Genomic DNA, 10,486 nt, shown 5'->3' with positions numbered 1-10,486 from the left:
AATAAAAAAAATTAAAAACTCAGAGAAAAGAAATTAAAAATAATAAGAAAAGAAAGGAAAGTAAAAAATAAACATATAAACATAAAAAATAAAAGAATAATAAAAATCACATAAGCAAAAAACCAATAAAATAAAAAATGAAGCACGAGAAGAAAAAGAGAAAGAAAAAAGAGAAAAATAATACAATACAAAATAAAATAACATTAAACAAAAAAAAGCAGCAACACTATAAAAAAAATAGAATAATAAAAGTCACGTGAACTAGAAAGAAATAAATTTAAAGAAGTAAATAAAAATAATAAGGAAAGAAAAGAAAAACCAGAAAAAGAAACATAAAAAGTAAAAGATGAGATGAAAATTAAAATCATATAAAACGAAAAAGAAATATAAATAAAAAATAAAGCATGAACAGAAAAAAAAAACTTGAAAAGAAAATAAGAGAAAAAAAAAGAAAAAAGAAAAGAAAAAAAGCATACGTATACTTACCTATACGCTGGGGAATCGAAACTGTCATACGGCAAGCCGCGGCGGCTTCCGTCCGCAGCGGAAACAGCAACTCCAAACCGCAGCTCACGCGTGAAACATCGACGGCGCACGCGGGAAAGCTACCGGGCGGGAAACATCGGCGGAACGTTCCGTCCGAACGTTCGGACGAAGAATCCCGTGCAATACGTATCCTCGTGGTTTGACACTCCGACCCCAACACGAACGTACGGCGAGCGACGGCCGGCCTTCATGCATGTCTATCTATACCGGCCTTCGTGCAATATTCGTGCAATATGTAACATCCCGGATTTTTCCAAAAATATGAGCTTTTTAAAATTTTCTTGTAAACGTGTTAAGCATATAGTTTTTAGGTCTAACTCGACTCTAACCCGCTAACAAAATGTTGCATACATATAGAATTGTTTGTAGGCGAGTGCTCTTGTTCGTGAGTCAGTTTGGAGTTTAGTCTTGTTTAGGGTTTTGAGTTTCTCTTGGAGTGCACAAGTCCGTAGCAGAGTTTTCTCGAATCTTCGCTGAGCCTATCTCCCAGGCAAAGTAAATCCCTCCTCAACTTCTTTGAAATCTTTCCGAACTCTCCTCGAAGTTCCCTTCTCAAACCCCCCTTCCTCTTTGATCTCGTCTCAAAATTCCATTGGATTTTATCCGATTTCTTTCTGAATCTTTCTCCAATTCTTTTGTTTTCATTCCGTTGTGGTTAATCAAAAATGGTAAACCCTATTTTAATCTCATGGGCCGAATCCCCTTCTTCTCTCCATTCTTTCTCTTCCTGCTGGCCCAACCCGCGCGCGTGGCCCAGATCTCCCCAGCGGCCCAGCTCCCCTCCTCTGCCTCGCCCCGGCCCAGCGACGCAGCACCTCGGCCCGCTCGCTCCCCCTGTTTTCCCTCCCAGGCCCAGCTCCCCTGCCTCCTTCCCTTGGCCCAACAGGCGCCCTCCCCTTCCCCTTGGCCCCGCTGGAGGCCTGCCAGGCCCAGCCAGCGCCCCCCTGCTCCCTGGCCAACCCTAGGAGGCGCGCCCTGCCTTCCCAGACGCCGCCGCCGCCGCCCAGGGTCCGCGCCTCGACGTCAGCACCACCAACCCCACGCCCTGGCCTCCGTGCCCTCCTGGATTCACGCCGCGTGGCTCGCCCAGGGCACGGACGCCGAGGATGGACGGCCATCCCCTAGAACCCTAGCATCGCGCCACTATAAAAGAGGAGCCGCGCAGCCGCCGCTCTGCTCCGCCACCCAGCGCCGCCAAGCACCACCTCGCCCCGGAGCCAGAGCCGCCGCGCCGCGCCGAGCTTCGTCCTCGCCCTCGACCCCGGCATCCTCCGCGACACCGACCTGGACGGCCGCGCGGATGCCCCGCGACGCCTCCGTCTCCGTCCATGCCGCGACCGTGGTGACCGCGACCACAACGACCACCGCCGAGCCTCGCCGCTGAAAGGTCCTAATATGGCTAGAGGGGGGTGAATAGCCTATTTAAAAAATTCTACAAGACACTAGAGCAAAGGATTAGTATAACAAAAGGCGTAAAGCAATTTTGCTCTAGCTCTACAAAAGTTGCAAGCCACCTATTCAATAATTCTAGTTACTATGATCACTAAGCACAAGCAACGGCTAAGTCACTACTCTCTACAACTAGTTACAACCAGCTAAAACTAGGTACTACTAGTTACAACTAGTTTACAAGAAAGTAAAGAGATGAGTGATAATTATACCAACGTGTAGAGGATGAACCAATCACAATGTATATCAATATATTCACCGGGAGAATACCAATCATAATATTGACACCAATATTTTTCTCCCGAGGTTCACGTGCTTGCCGGCACGCTAGTCCCCGTTGTGTCGACCAACACTTGGTGGTTCGGCGGCTAATAGGTGTTTCACAAACCTAGCCCAACAAATGGGAGCCACAAGAACCTACCCACAAGTGAGGTAGCTCAATGACACGAGCAATCCACTAGAGTGGCTTTTGGCACTCCGCCGGGGAATAAGCCCAAGAACCCCTCACAAATATCACCTTGATTGGGGGCGGACACAATCACCAAATCCCCTCACCAATCAACAAATCCACAACCGTCTAGGTGACGGCAATCACCAAGAGTAATAAGAAATCCACAATCACAATAATCACCTAGTGCCACAAGAATATGCAGTTTCAAATGCACCTAGGGTTTCCCTCAATCTTCTCTCAGATGAGCACCAAGCTATGAGAGGGAGAGGAGAGGGAGGAAATGCTCACGAGCTCACTGGATCAAACACGCAGGCCTCTCAAAAATCTCTCGTAGGATTAGCACTTGGGAGAGATGGGAGAGGGGAGCTCGAGTTCTCTGTTCTCTGAAAAGAAAGAAAGTAAAGTGTTCTGTATTCGCAAGACCGAGAGAGGGGGAAGTGGAGCGCTCGGCCTAATTTACTTGGCCAGCCAGCTCTCCCAACGGGCAACTACAGTACCAATTTCCACAACGGGCAGCAACACAGGCATTGAGTGGCTCTCTGTATTTTCTCAGCACTGGACCCCATCAAATAAATGAGCAAGTGGCAAAGAGCTGCAACCCTGCAGTCCATGCGCATGCACTCCTGCCACTTCTCCACTTCAAATGGGACGAGCTGCACAACAAAGCAAATTAGTACCTCCTTGTACTTGAGTGGACCCCATGCTATAATTAGCATAAGTCAATGGCTGCCTCCTTTCTTCAAAGCGTGTTCACATTTGCATGCATGCATGCAAATCACCTTTCTCTTTCTCTCTCTCATTTAATATGGCAAGAGCTTCACCACATGCACGTATGGATGCATGGTCCCTGACTGCCATTCCTTCTTTCGCACGAGATGGACAACAAGCAGCAGCTGTAAAAACTTTCAACTGGTTCCAACTGCTTTCAGCTCTCTTTCATCTATCTGCTGTTGGGCTGCACGCTGGATTCGACTAGTTGCAACTGCCTCCAGTTACCTGCAACCACACTCATTCGCTTGCTGTTGAGCTGTGCAGTCATCTTAACTGATTGCAACTGGTTGCAACTGCCTTCAGCTTCTTTCAAATATATTCATTCGCTTGCTGTTTCAACTGTCCACTAGTTTTAACTGATTGCAACTCCTTCCAACTTGTTTCACCTACTTACAAAAACTTTCAGTTTGTTTCAGCAGCTTGCAGTTCTTTTACGTCTGGACAACAGTTCATCTTCTTTGAATTTTCAGCATCTTTTCAAGTAGCTAATTTTACCAAAATATTCCAAAATAAACTGGACATTTAAATTAGCTTTTCACAAATATTTTTTATAGACTTTCTCATGCAGCTCACCACGTCACTAAGCGCTAGGTAAATGCAAATGAGAAACATATTTAGTGGCACTAGATAACCATTGTAATTAAAGATTTCCCCTCTTTATAGTACGGTTATCTATCCTAAATCCACTCACACCCACTAGGTGTCTTGAGTGGCAAAACAAAATGGCCCTATTAAAAATACCTTTGCCTTGAGCCCATTTTGTTTTTCTCATTCTTCTTTTCCAAGTTGGAGCACTTGAATATCATCTTTTGATCACCTCCATCACCATGACCATCATCTAGCTCCATCACTTGGTGTGTACCAACCTATCTTTATATTTCACTCATGACAAAGGTTAGTACACATAGGTTTCATCAATTATCCAAAACCAAACTAGGGCTTTCAGCCGCGACCCCGAGCGCCTCGTCCTCAGCACCTCGCCGCGACCCCGACGCCGACCTCGCCCTCGCCTTGGAGCATCGACGCCGAGCAGCCGCCGCCATGGAGCGCCATCGAGCCCCGACGCGTCCGTCGTCCTCTTCCTCGTCGCGACGCCGAGCAGGAGCTCTGCGCCCCCGCCGCCGCGACGCCGAGCCGCGACCCCGACCCCGAGCACCTCGCCCAGGAGCCCGCGGCGTCCACGTCCTCGCCACGGTCACCGCGTGGAGACCAGCACCGACCACGACGCCTCCGTCTCCGCCCCGCGAGCACCAGGACGCCGTCCCCGTCGCGAACGTCACAGAGCACCGCCGAGCGAAGGACCATTCCGGCAGCAGCGTGGTGGCCGCGACGTCGTCACCCTGGCCGTGCGACGCTGGACGCGGTGACCATGGTCACCCTGCTACCTCGTCCTCGCGCCGTTCATCACCGAACCGCCACGATCGTGACCCGAAGTCCGTCAATTGCAAGGTCGAACCTTTTGAATCTCTGCCGAAAAAAATCTTTACCTTGTTATCATCTATCCTTGTGCATACTCGTCGATTCATGATCTATCTATTCTATGCCTGTGCCGTGCCTTCGTGCCGGTCTATCTGTATATGTATATTCTCTTGGTGCTATGGAAATGTGCAACTCCAATTTGTCATCGTTGTCAAGTTGTGGTACTTGCGGTTTGTGTATGGTTCTTGTCGCTGTGGACCGTGCCTTCGAGCCGGTCGGGGGATCGTGGTACGTTCGAACATTCGGTCGTGGGATTCTTCCCGCCATGGCTATGATGTTGTACGTAGCTCGAACTCCCGTTCTAGTTGACTTCATAGTGCCATGTCTGTTGCCCTCCCGAACGGCTCTAGGATGTGGTCACCTTAGGCTTGATATTAGTGTGCTTCCTACCCACACGTGACAAGCCTATCTTGACCTAGTCCGTAGAGACGAGCTAGGGGACAACTCTCGTGGGACAGTTGAAAGCCAACTCGTAGGTGGAGCCCATGGTCACGAGTTTGCCTCGCCATGGCCATCGGGCTTAACCCATCTTCTTGTGCATTTATCTTATCTGTCTTATATGTTTATGCCACCTAGACTCGGGCATTTCCGTAGTATCCGCGGTGACAACCGCATTGCCAGGAACTATAGAAATGACCTTGTGCCGATTCGGAAGCACCTAGGTCGCGAAATGATATGAGTTGGCGTAGTTCGTGGGGTCGCGTTTATTTCTCCAACTGTCGTTGTCCCATGGCGAGTTGGTTGAAAGAATGTGGTTTCGTTCTTCTTCTCTCTTGTTCTCAATCCCCGTCGATCCAGTAAGATGTGGATTGAGCCCCTTTTGCTTGTTTAATGTTTTGTTTCCAATTCCGTGATTCCCGCCGTCACTATGGCAAGTGGATCAATGGGAAGTGAAACCCGTGTCTTTTCCCGCCGTTTTGGTTCTTTGTGTTTAAACTCTTGTATGTTTCTACCTATTCGACCGTAGCATTTCCTTGGTTCTCGCGGTGACAACCGCACTGCTAAGAACCCTAGGGATGTCTTAGTGCATTCAGTGTACCTAGGTCGTGGTACCCTACAAGTAGTTTAAACACTCGTGATCTTGTGTGTCACTCTTTCAGATTCCCCGTCTCTTACCATAGCGAGTGGATTGGAAGGAGTAGACCACTTTCCCTTTTCTTCTCTCCTTGTTCCACCCTCTCTTGGCTCTCGCCAACTACCATGGTGTATGGGTTAAGAGAGACCGGAACTTCTCGTGCTCGTAGTCTTTTCGGTTCCCGTCGATCTCTATGACACTTGGATCGAAAGACCCTAAGCTATGGTGTTGCTTAGAATGAGTTAGAGTCTAAGCCATTTATTAAAGCCGTACAGGTTGACTCAGTCAACCCGGGAAGTACCGGCTAGGCCAAGACTCCAGCTTGTACTTAGTGAACAACCATTCCCATTTCTTTTAGCCTAGGGATCGGACATCCGCCGAGAAGGCTAAGTCGTTATCCTTTTGGTGCTCTTTTAGTGTAGCTGTTTATCAGTGTTCTGTTGCCTCTTTTTGCAGTCTTTCTAGGTCTAGTGGTTTGATTGTTTCGCCTTGTTTGTCGCTTTCGAGGTAGTTGCTTCGGTTAGCGATGATCGAATCAGGACCAGTCGAAGGAAGGACATGCAGATAGGAGAAAGACTTTGGATGAGTACAACTACAAGTGAACTGAGGATCTTGGAAATGTCACTCGACAGGTGCCACGTCCCACCCAACCTCGTAGAATCCTATTGGACATGCAATATTATAGATGCTAGTGCTTTACTTTTATGCAAATGAACTATGATAGGTTGCATGGTAGAAATGCTTGTGAGCCATTGCCTTGTTGCAACCTATAACCCTCGCACACCCGCTGTTAGGTTAGATGCTGCATACTACTTGCTGCTGCTTCTACTACGCATTATATCTGTGATGTGATGCATTGTGGAGGATTGGATGTGAGTGGATAAGGCACGTGGTGCCGATAACTGGATAAGGAATGGATAATGGATTTGGGGAGATCTTGGCGTGTGTCTTGGGTGTGTGGTGAGGGTTGAGTCGACCGAGCAGGATCTACGACGAGTCTTGGGACAAGTCTTGCCGGGGGACGCTACCTGGGCGTTCTCCATGAGAGATACCTGTGGCGGGTACATGTGACAGGGAGAGGTCCCGGAGTGGAGTGTCTTCGTGGGACGAAGCACCGGGATGGGAGGTGCTGTTTAGCACGGGGTAGCCGGGTGTCCCGTCGAGAGGGGCATCGGCTGGCCCCTCGTGAAGATGTCCTGTTCGGTTACCCTAAGGACTGAGATGTTCTGAGAACCGGTTCGTAGGAAGCCTTACACGCCACTCGCCTTATTATGGTGCGGGACGGATGTACGACCAGCTAGTGCGGTGCCACTACTACTAGGTTGATAGCGGATAGTGTAGGGAGGTACGGGCATGAGGACCCACACCCTTCTAAGACAGCGTAGTGACCTTGGGGGCCCGGTACTACGCCTCACAGTCTCAGCATGCCGGCGGTACTCCGGTATGGCCCCAGTCCTGAGTGGTAGGGTGGCATCGTATTTAGTTGGAAGGCAGCCCGGTATCAGCCTAGACGAGCCGGTTCGTCGATGATGGTGATCTTGTGGTTAGTGTAAACCTCTGCAGAGTTTGGTTGATCGATCGATACATATGCCGTCTTCTCGGCTATGGACCTTTCCTATGTTCCGCTTCGCTTGACTAGTGAGAGGAGTCCTTTCTACCTTCCTCTGGGTTTGTGTGGATCCGGCGTTGGCCGTTGAGGCAAGGCACGAGCGGGAGTCGTACTTGCCGCCTAGAGAGTGAGAGTGTGGTGAGATGTGTGTGATGGGATGGATGGATGGATGTGTGGATGAGATGGAATAAAACTTGATGAATTATTATTATAAAATATTGATGAACTTGCATAGGAAAAACTACAGCTATACATAGGCCTCTTGATATACCCTTTGCATTTCCACCTACCATAAAGCTTACGCAAAAGCATAGGGTGGGAGCTAGTGGCCAGTACAAATCGTACTGAAAATTGTTTAGCAGGTTTTGAACGTGATCTATGACGATAACTACGGAAAATAGAAGGATTAGGTGGTCTCGCTCCTGCGCTCAAGTTTGGTTCAGAGATGAAGGCTACGCCCGCTGATAAACTACGCCGACTCTGATGATTGTCCGTGAAGGAGGAGCCTTCACCGCTGACGCGCTACATCGACTCTGATAAAGACTCGCGTGTGTTTCCGCTAGAAAAACGATGTAATAGGCTTGTTGACCAAGAGTTGTAAAGTAAATGTGTTGTAATCTTGTTTCTCACGATGTATGACTACGATAACAGCTGATATATGATAATGCGATGGTTCAATTTTTTGAATGATCACATTATAATTCGAATCTGTGGATTTTTCTCTTTGTGGAAAAATCTAGGTCGTTTCACAATACGTATACTATTCTTGTATTACTATTAGTATATCAAATTGTTAAGCCATTAATTTTCTCATGGTATGCGGGTGATCAATTTTGCATGTACTAATTATCGGCATGTCTGGTCATATAACCCATATTTATGTTCATCTTCCATTGTTTAGCCAGATTAATGTTCATATAACCCAGATTTAAGTTTAGCCAGATTTATGTTCATCTTCCATTGTCCGTATAGGACTTGAGAGAAACGGTACGATACGGCTTATCTATTGCCTCACGCCCCGTCGTCTACACTTGGGCCAAAACAATTCCAGGCCTGTTGGGCCAATCAACGGACCGGACTGATTTGGACATAGGTTGAATTTAGGGTTATGAACCTGAAGATAGACGACAATCCCCTCACCAAAAAAACCCTTCGATTACTCAAAAGAAAAAAGGAGATGGATGAGTGTGGTACGCACATCGCATGGCTGTATATATTAGCTAAGTGTTCGACACGAACAATACCTTTTTTGCCTTTCTGATTTTTAGAAAAAAATATAATTTTTTTATTTTGATTACTTGAAGATGAATAACCTCTTTATATTAGGACTAGAATTAGAAATTCTTAGCTATGTTGCCCTATATAGTGTCAATATAAATTTGGAACCGAAATCTTGAATTAGAATTCCTATTTAGCTTCCTCAAAAGATTGAAGTAATCTATTTATATTAGGATTATGACTCTACCTAGCTATTAAGGTTACCATATATATAGGATCTATACAAAACAGGAATCGAACTCCATATCATGTTAGACAAGAACTCGTATAAGTACAAGTTATATATAATTTCGGACGAAAGAAACTCTGTATTGTTCCGTAGTTAGAGGAAGATAGATAAAAAATGGATTTGTGGTGAAATAAATTTTTTACAATTATATATTAAAGAAAGATTAGGTAATAGAGATATAGATATATAGATTTGATAGCTTTTTTTCCGTTGCAGCGTACGAGCATTGGTCGCGTGATGATTATCACTTATCAGAGTTAATTTTACTCGTGTGCCTAGATGTAATTATTTATAAAAGCAAATTTAACTCCTCACATTTAAAGAGGGAATTATTTACTTAATAATATTATTAGTAGTAAAAAAATGCGTGCCAGGACAGAATTATTTGCATAACTAAATGATAATAATATTAGTAATAAATAATAATCACAGGCAAATTCACCGGCTCACATCTCACGAGAAAGTTGTTTACTTAATAAAATAATATTATTAGTAATAAAAATATAGTCTAGCCGATGATCCGGGCACGCCGGTGATTATCACAGATAAATTTATTACTGCCCACATGCCAGGAGGAAATTATTTGCAAAACAAAATAATAATATTAGTAATAAATAATCGCTTGGCCGGTAATTGTCATTTATCTGCTCATATACCAGGAGCAAACTATTTGTTTAATAAAGTGACAATATTAATAATAAATAATACTCTAGCTCACATGTCGATGGTTAGCATAGGCAAACTTACCACTCAAATGTTAAAAGAGAATTATTTACTTAACAAAATGATATGAATGAACAGTAAATTTGTCTGTGCTAATCACCGGCATGTCCGGTCACTGGCCAGACTATTTCTGTTACTATTAGAATTAAATTATTAAGAAAATAATGCTCTCCTAAGATGTGAGCGAAAATATTTGTTTGTGCTAATGACAGGTGTGGCCATTGACGGACATACTATTTTTTTATTATTGTTAGTATCAAATTGTTAAGCCATTAATTCCCTCATGCCATGTGGGCGATCAATTTTGCATGTACTAATTATTGGTGTGTTTGGTCACTAGCTAGGTTAAATTTTATTACTAATAGTATTAAACTGTTGCTTAATTCCTTCCTAGGATATGAGCAGTTAAATCTCCTTGTACTAACTACTCCCTCCATACTGAAAAACCTGACGTTTTGGACACGATTGCGGTAGCCAAGGAGTGATTAATTAGAGGGTAGTTTTCCTTGTCTGCCCCAATTAAATAGGGTTGTTGGTGCACTATAAGCGAGAAATGTTCGTAGTTCAGTTGATAGTCCATTGAGGCGTTGGTTGTGAGGCGGTGTGTTCGATTCCTGCCTGCCGCATTTTTTTGTCACGCGTGTTTTTTTTCCCTAGGCGAGGTCGCCTGCTGCATAATGCGACGTGTCACGCCTGTTTTTTTGGCTGCCACGGCTCAGCGCCAGCTGCTGCTGCAGAGAGGACGATGGACGCGGTGCGCTCAGCCGGTCTTGTTTCTCAAAAAATTTTGTAAAATTTTTTAAATTCTTCATCATATCAAATCTTTACACACATGTATAAAGTATTAAATATAAACGAAAATAAAAACTAATTGCA

This window comes from Sorghum bicolor, chromosome 4 (assembly GCF_000003195.3).
Source record: "Sorghum bicolor cultivar BTx623 chromosome 4, Sorghum_bicolor_NCBIv3, whole genome shotgun sequence".
Classification (NCBI taxonomy): domain Eukaryota; kingdom Viridiplantae; phylum Streptophyta; class Magnoliopsida; order Poales; family Poaceae; genus Sorghum; species Sorghum bicolor.
The sequence above is the reverse complement of the archived record's forward strand: the minus strand, read 5'-3'. Positions refer to the sequence as shown.